General features: G+C 45.8%; 2 protein-coding genes and 2 pseudogenes across 3 annotated transcripts in view; 2 read left to right on the top strand and 2 right to left on the bottom strand.

The window, feature by feature from the left end:
* The window catches only part of PLCXD2 (phosphatidylinositol specific phospholipase C X domain containing 2), a 187,244-nt gene that overhangs the window by 125,050 nt on the left and 53,333 nt on the right, over nucleotides 1-8,861 (bottom strand). The window lies entirely within an intron of this gene.
* NECTIN3 (nectin cell adhesion molecule 3) overlaps nucleotides 1-8,861 on the top strand; it is a 408,487-nt gene that overhangs the window by 351,415 nt on the left and 48,211 nt on the right. The window lies entirely within an intron of this gene.
* LOC135052695 (5S ribosomal RNA) lies at nucleotides 3,707-3,825 on the bottom strand (annotated as a pseudogene).
* On the top strand, nucleotides 5,740-5,858 carry LOC135052694 (5S ribosomal RNA; annotated as a pseudogene).

Here is an 8,861-nt window from a genome sequence, read left to right as displayed (position 1 = left end):
AGATGCGATCCGGACCATTTGTCCAGCAGATCCCACTGAAGAGTTCTTGCGTGAAATCTGCCGAATGGAATCGCTTCGTAATAAGCCACCATTTTTACCAGGACTCTTGTGCAATGATGCACTGACACTTTTCCTGGTTTTAGGAGGATCCCGATTAGCTCGGATAACTCCCTGGCTTTCTCCTCTGGGAGAAACACCTTTTTCTGGACTGTGTCCAGAATCATCCCTAGGACCAGCAGACGTGTCGTCGGAACAACTGCGGTTTTGGAATATTTAGAATCCACCCGTGTTGTCGTAGAACTACTTGAGATAGTGCTACTCCGACCTCCAACTGTTCTCTGGACCTTGTTCTTATCAGGAGGTCGTCCATTTTCTTTGAAGACGAATCCTCATTTCGGTCATTACCTTGGTAAGGACCCGGGGTGCCTTGGACAATCCAACGGCATCGTCTGAAACTGATAGTGACAGTTCTGTACCACGAACCTGAGATACCCTTGGTGAGAAAGGCAAATTTTGGGACATGGAGGTAAGCATCCCTGATGTCCCGGGACACCATATAGTCCCCTTCTTCCCGGTTCGCTATCACTGCTCTGAGTGACTCCATCTGGATTTGAACCTTTGTAAGTGTTCAAATATTTCAGATTTAGAATAGGTCTCACCTAGCCTTCTGGCTTCAGTACCACAATATAGTGTGGAAAAATACCCCTTTCCCTGTTGTAGGAGGGGTAATTTTATTATCACCTGCTGGGAATACAGCTTGTGAATTGTTTTCAATACTGCCTCCCTGTCGGAGGGAGACATTGGTACAGCAGACTACAGGAACCTGCGAGGGGGAAACGTCTCGACATTCCAATCTGTACCCCTTGGATACTACTTGTAGGATCCAGGGGTCCTGTACGGTCCTAGCGTCATGCTGAGAACTTGGTAGAAGCGGTGGAGGGCTTCTGTTCCTGGGAATGGGCTGCCTGCTGCAGTCTTCTTCCCTTTCCTCTATCCCTGGGCAGATATGACTCTTATAGGGACGAAAGGACTGAGGCTGAAAAGACGGTGTCTTTTTCTGCAGAGATGTGACTTAGGGTAAAAACCGGTGGATTTTCCAGCAGTTGCCGTGGCCACCAGGTCCCATGGACCGACCCCAAATAACTCCTCCCCTTTATACGGCAATACATCTTTGTGCCGTTTGGAATCTGCATCACCTGACCACTGTCGTGTCCATAAACATCTTCTTGCAGATATGGACATCGCATTTACTCTTGATGCCAGAGTGCAAATATCCCTCTGCGCATCTCGCATATATAGAAATGCATCCTTTACATGCTCTATAGTCAATAAAATACTGTCCCTGTCAAGGGTATCAATATTTTTAGTCAGGGAATCCGACCAAGCCACCTCAGCTCTGCACATCCAGGCTGAGGTGATCGCTGGTCGCAGTATAACACCAGCATGTGTGTGTATACTTTTTAGGATATTTTCCAGCCTCCTATCAGCTGGCTCCTTAAGTACGGCCCTATCTGTAGATGGTACCGCCACTTGTTCTGATAAGCATGTGAGCGCCTTATCCACCCTAAGGGGTGTTTCCCAACGCGCCCTAACTTCTGGCGGGAAAGGGTATACCGCCAATAATTTTCTATCGGGGGAAACCCACGCATCATCACACACTTCATTTAATTTATCTGATTCAGGAAAAACTACAGGTAGTTTTTTCACATCCCACATAATACCCTTTTTTGTGGTACTTGTAGTATCAGAAATATGTAACACCTCCTTCATTGCCCTTAACGTGTGGCCCTAAAGGAAAATACGTTTGTTTCTTCACCGTCGACACTGAAATCAGTGTCCGTGTCTGGGTCTGTGTCGACCGACTGAGGTAAATGGGCGTTTTACAGCCCCTGACGGTGTTTGAGACGCCTGGACAGGTACTAATTTGATCGCCGGCCGTCTCATGTCGTCAACCGGCTTGCAGCGTGTTGACATTATCACGTAATTCCATAAATAAGCCATCCATTCCGGTGTCGACTCCCTAGAGAGTGACATCACCATTACAGGCAATTTGCTCCGCCTCCTCACCAACATTTTCCTCATACATGTCGACACACACGTACCGACATACAGCACACACATAGGGAATGCTCTGATAGAGGACAGGACCCACTAGCCCTTTGGGGAGACAGAGGGAGAGTTTGCCAGCACACACCAAAACGCTATAATTATACAGGGACAACCTTTATATAAGTGTTCCTCCCTTATAGCATTTAATATATATTCATATCGCCAAATCAGTGCCCCCCCTCTCTGTTTTAACCCTGTTTCTGTAGTGCAGTGCAGGGGAGAGCATGGGAGCCTTCCCACCAGCATTTCTGTGAGGGAAAATGGCGCTGTGTGCTGAGGAGAATAGGCCCCGCCCCCTTTTCGGCGGGCTTCTTCTCCGGAGTTTGTGATATCTGGCAGGGGTTAAATACATCCATATAGCCTCAAGGGCTATATGTGATGTATTTTTCGCCATACAGGTATTATACATTGCTGCCCAGGGCGCCCCCCCCCCGCGCCCTGCACCCTCCGTGACCGCTGTGTGAAGTGTGCTGACAACAATGGCGCACAGCTGCAGTGCTGTGCGCTACCTGATGAAGACTGAAAGTCTTCTGCCGCCTGGTTCTGGACCTCTTCAATCTTCAGCATCTGCAAGGGGGGTCGGCGGCGCGGCTCCGGGACGAACCCCAGGGCGAGACCTGTGTTCCGACTCCCTCTGGAGCTAATGGTGTCCAGTAGCCTAAGAAGCCAATCCATCCTGCACGCAGGTGAGTTCACTTCTCTCCCCTAAGTCCCTCGTAGCAGTGAGCCTGTTGCCAGCAGGACTCACTGAAAATAAAGAACCTAAAAACTTTTTCTAAGCAACTCTTTAAGAGAGCCACCTAGATTGCACCCTGCTCGGACGGGCACAAAAACCTAACTGAGGCTTGGAGGAGGGTCATAGGGGGAGGAGCCAGTACACACCATGTGATCCTAAAAGCTTACTTTTTGTGCCCTGTCTCCTGCGGAGCCGCTAATCCCCATGGTCCTGACGGAGTCCCCAGCATCCACTAGGACGTTAGAGAAAAGTATTAAATCACAATGTGACGATATGTGACTCACTTGGTGTAAAGTAGGTGGCAGATGGTTTGTCCGCACACCCACAAAGATTAAGCGAGTATTAATGTTTGAATTTAATCAGAGCGAAAATTTGGTAAATCTTGTATTCTCTATAAATTTATGAATTTTTATACTTTTAGTCATGCGGCTCCGACTCTATGGAACTCACTTCCCCGCACAGTGCGAGAGGCCCCAACTATAGAATCCTTCAAAAGTAGACTCAAGACTTTTATGTTTACTCAAGCATTTCCATAATGTCCCTTTTAGTATCTTCATGCTTCTGTATTTTATGAAAATGTACTTCATTATTTTATGTACTATATTATGCTATGTATCTGTTAAGCGCCTTGAGTCCTACTGGAGAAAGAGCGCTATATAAATAAAATTATTATTATTATTATTATTATTATTATTATTATTATTATACATAAGTATATTCATATGAGAGAAACAAGAAAAACCGGCTTTGACGACTCCGGACTCCTTCTCAAAGGTAGACACAGGTAAAAATACTGCAAAGAATGATAGCGGTAAGGTTACTGGTGAATGAGGGGTATATACACGGAAGGTGTGTTCCTTGATACTACAGTACCCAGTATTCCCAGAGGGTCACCCTTTCTGGTACTGACCAGGCCCAATGCTGCTTGGCTTCCAAGATCAGACGAGATCGGGCATGTCCAGCATGGTATGACTGTAGATAGTCAAGTATATACCTATCTGCGTATGGAAAAACCAATTGCTTAATAGGTTTGGGCTGGTCTGAAAAAGTATGGGGAAAATTATTCCCAGTTACTTTAAAGTGTCTGGACACTGTGTCCCATGCTTTAGGTGTAAAAATGATGCCAAGTGAAAGGGGATTTATTCACATTTATACAGTGCAAAAATTGTACATGAGGCCCGTATCCTGATATTGACCCCGGTGCCGAGTGTATTAACGTTGTCAGATACCCAATTGCTTGCCCAAAATGTAGCGTTCAAATACAGCCATACTGGTAATAAATGAAAAAGAATTTATAAGAAAACATAAGAAAAAGATCCTCAAGAAGGGCAAAACAAATTCTACATACTCACTGTCTCCCACAACTGAGTTGTGGTGATATCTGTGAGTGTGTGACAATTTCCCTACTGGCCGAATGAAGTGTGCCAATAGAGCAAAAAAGTATACATATGTATATATGCACATCCAGGTAACTGAAACAATATATCAGTCTGATTTAGACAAATACAAGGTATGTACCAATGTCTGCACATTCCAAGCAATTTACTTGGTGGGATAATATTCAGGTAATTGAAATAATCTGTCAGTCTGAATTAGACAAATACAAGGTTAAATAAATAGATGAATTACTAAATTCTTTGCAGGAATACCATATGTTATCACATGAAAAGCATAATGTTTCACATAAAATCCAGCACAAAAACACAGTGTAATCATTAGTCTGTCTGTTGCAAAAAAATTTTTTTACACATATAAGACCATATTTGTCATAATTTGTTCAAGACAGACTGTGTGTACTGAGCCTCTGTAGATTTGTTCAGATTCTCCTAAAAAATATTCTGACCGGGCTATTTAATCAGAGGGTTATAAAATGGTGCATAAATTATCATTTGATTGATAGTCTCTCTGTTAAATACCTGGTCTGTATGAAGGAAATCTAGAGAGACAGCCAGCAAGTGCTGTTTGGTCAGGGCTTGTTGCTATGGCAACCTCTCCTGTCCGTGCCGTGTGCGAGGAGTGGAGAATGCCTGTCGGAGAGTTGGTCACAAACTACAAGAGGTGGTGTAAGGTACTTGCGGTGTGCTGGGAAGGAGTCCGCCCGCCGGAGCTCCGTGACGGAGATCCCGGAAGTCGGGCGCCGGACCGGAAGTGACGCGCGTTTCGCTGGGAGTGTTTTTGTGCTGGATTTTATGTGAAACATTATGCTTTTCATGTGATAACATATGGTATTCCTGCAAAGAATTTAGTAATTCATCTATTTATTTAACCTTGTATTTGTCTAATTCAGACTGACAGATTATTTCAATTACCTGAATATTATCCCACCAAGCAAATTGCTTGGAATGTGCAGACATTGGTACATACCTTGTATTTGTCTAAATCAGACTGATATATTGTTTCAATTACCTGGATGTGCATATATACATATGTATACTTTTTTGCTCTATTGGCACACTTCATTCGGCCAGTAGGGAAATTGTCACACACTCACAGATATCACCACAACTCAGTTGTGGGAGACAGTGAGTATGTAGAATTTGTTTTGCCCTTCTTGAGGATCTTTTTCTTATGTTTTCTTATAAATTCTTTTTCATTTATTACCAGTATGGCTGTATTTGAACGCTACATTTTGGGCAAGCAATTGGGTATCTGACAACGTTAATACACTCGGCACCGGGGTCAATATCAGAATACGGGCCTCATGTACAATTTTGGCACTGTATAAATGTGAATAAATCCCCTTTCACTTGGCTTCATTTTTACACCTAAAGCATGGGACACAGTGTCCAGACACTTTAAAGTAACTGGGAATAATTTTCCCCATACTTTTTCAGACCAGCCCAAACCTATTAAGCAATTGGTTTTTCCATACGCAGATAGGTATATACTTGACTATCTACAGTCATACCATGCTGGACATGCCCGATCTCGTCTGATCTTGGAAGCCAAGCAGCATTGGGCCTGGTCAGTACCAGAAAGGGTGACCCTCTGGGAATACTGGGTACTGTAGTATCAAGGAACACACCTTCCGTGTATATACTAGGGATGTGCACTTGCAATTTTTCGGGTTTTGTGTTTTGGTTTTGTGTTCGGTTCCGCGGCCGTGTTTTAGGTTCGACCGCGTTTTGGCAAAACCTCACCGAATTTTTTTTGTCGGATTCGGGTGTGTTTTGGATTCGGGTGTTTTTTTCAAAAAACCCTAAAAAACAGCTTAAATCATAGAATTTGGGGGTCATTTTGATCCCAAAGTATTATTAACCTCAAAAACCATAATTTCCACTCATTTTCAGTCTATTCTGAATACCTCACACCTCACAATATTATTTTTAGTCCTAAAATTTGCACCGAGGTCGCTGGATGACTAAGCTAAGCGACCCTAGTGGCCGACACAAACACCTGGCCCATCTAGGAGTGTCACTGCAGTGTCACGCAGGATGGCCCTTCCAAAAAACACTCCCCAAACAGCACATGACGCAAAGAAGAAAAAAAGAGGCGCAATGAGGTAGCTGTGTGAGTAAGCTAAGCGACCCTAGTGGCCGACACAAACACCTGGCCCATCTAGGAGTGTCACTGCAGTGTCACGCAGGATGGCCCTTCCAAAAAACACTCCCCAAACAGCACATGACGCAAAGAAGAAAAAAAGAGGCGCAATGAGGTAGCTGTGTGAGTAAGCTAAGCGACCCTAGTGGCCGACACAAACACCTGGCCCATCTAGGAGTGTCACTGCAGTGTCACGCAGGATGGCCCTTCCAAAAAACACTCCCCAAACAGCACATGACGCAAAGAAGAAAAAAAGAGGCGCAATGAGGTAGCTGTGTGAGTAAGCTAAGCGACCCTAGTGGCCGACACAAACACCTGGCCCATCTAGGAGTGGCACTGTAGTGTCACGCAGGATGGCCCTTCCAAAAAACACTCCCCAAACAGCACATGACGCAAAGAAGAAAAAAAGAGGCGCAATGAGGTAGCTGTGTGAGTAAGCTAAGCGACCCTAGTGGCCGACACAAACACCTGGCCCATCTAGGAGTGGCACTGCAGTGTCACGCAGGATGGCCCTTCCAAAAAACACTCCCCAAACAGCACATGACGCAAAGAAGAAAAAAAGAGGCGCAATGAGGTAGCTGTGTGAGTAAGCTAAGCGACCCTAGTGGCCGACACAAACACCTGGCCCATCTAGGAGTGGCACTGCAGTGTCACGCAGGATGGCCCTTCCAAAAAACACTCCCCAAACAGCACATGACGCAAAGAAGAAAAAAAGAGGCGCAATGAGGTAGCTGTGTGAGTAAGATAAGCGACCCTAGTGGCCGACACAAACACCTGGCCCATCTAGGAGTGGCACTGCAGTGTCACGCAGGATGGCCCTTCCAAAAAACACTCCCCAAACAGCACATGACGCAAATAAAAATGAAAGAAAAAAGAGGTGCAAGATGGAATTGTCCTTGGGCCCTCCCACCCACCCTTATGTTGTATAAACAGGACATGCACACTTTAACCAACCCATCATTTCAGTGACAGGGTCTGCCACACGACTGTGACTGAAATGACGGGTTGGTTTGGACCCCCACCGAAAAAGAAGCAATTAATCTCTCCTTGCACAAACTGGCTCTACAGAGGCAAGATGTCCACCTCATCATCATCCTCCGATATATCACCGTGTACATCCCGCTCCTCACAGATTATCAATTCGTCCCCACTGGAATCCACCATCTCAGCTCCCTGTGTACTTTGTGGAGGCAATTGCTGCTGGTCAATGTCTCCACGGAGGAATTGATTATAATTCATTTTAATGAACATCATCTTCTCCACATTTTCTGGAAGTAACCTCGTACGCAGATTGCTGACAAGGTGAGCGGCGGCACTAAACACTCTTTCGGAGTACACTTGTGGGAGGGCAACTTAGGTAGAATAAAGCCAGTTTGTGCAAGGGCCTCCAAATTGCCTCTTTTTCCTGCCAGTATAAGTACGGACTGTCTGACGTGCCTACTTGGATGCGGTCACTCATATCATCCTCCACCATTCTTTCAATGGTGACAGAATCATATGCAGTGACAGTAGACGACATGTCCGTAATCGTTGTCAGGTCCTTCAGTCCGGACCAGATGTCAGCATCAGCAGTCGCTCCAGACTGCCCTGCATCACCGCCAGCGGGTGGGCTCGGAATTCTGAGCCTTTTCCTCGCACCCCCAGTTGCGGGAGAATGTGAAGAAGGAGATGTTGACAGGTCGCGTTCCGCTTGACTTGACAATTTTGTCACCAGCAGGTCTTTGAACCCCAGCAGACTTGTGTCTGCCGGAAAGAGAGATCCAAGGTAGGTTTTAAATCTAGGATCGAGCACGGTGGCCAAAATGTAGTGCTCTGATTTCAACAGATTGACCACCCGTGAATCCTTGTTAAGCGAATTAAGGGCTCCATCCACAAGTCCCACATGCCTAGCGGAATCGCTCCCTTTTAGCTCCTCCTTCAATGCCTCCAGCTTCTTCTGCAAAAGCCTGATGAGGGGAATGACCTGACTCAGGCTGGCAGTGTCTGAACTGACTTCACGTATGGCAAGTTCAAAAGGTTGCAGAACCTTGCACAACGTTGAAATCATTCTCCACTGCGCTTGAGACAGGTACATTCCACCTCCTATATCGTGCTCAATTGTATAGGCTTGAATGGCCTTTTGCTGCTCCTCCAACCTCTGAAGCATATAGAGGGTTGAATTCCACCTCGTTACCACTTCTTGCTTCAGATGATGGCAGGGCAGGTTCAGGCGTTTTTGGTGGTGCTCCAGTCTTCTGTACGTGGTGCCTGTACGCCGAAAGTGTCCCGCAATTCTTCTGGCCACCGACAGCATCTCTTGCACGCCCCTGTCGTTTTTAAAAAAATTCTGCACCACCAAATTCAAGGTATGTGCAAAACATGGGACGTGCTGGAATTTGCCCATATTTAATGCACACACAATATTGCTGGCGTTGTCCGATGCCACAAATCCACAGGAGAGTCCAATTGGGGTAAGCCATTCCGCGATGATCTTCCT

This window comes from Pseudophryne corroboree, chromosome 2 (assembly GCF_028390025.1).
Source record: "Pseudophryne corroboree isolate aPseCor3 chromosome 2, aPseCor3.hap2, whole genome shotgun sequence".
In the NCBI taxonomy this organism is placed as follows: Eukaryota; Metazoa; Chordata; class Amphibia; order Anura; family Myobatrachidae; genus Pseudophryne; species Pseudophryne corroboree.
This window is presented reverse-complemented; position numbering and strand designations above follow the sequence as displayed.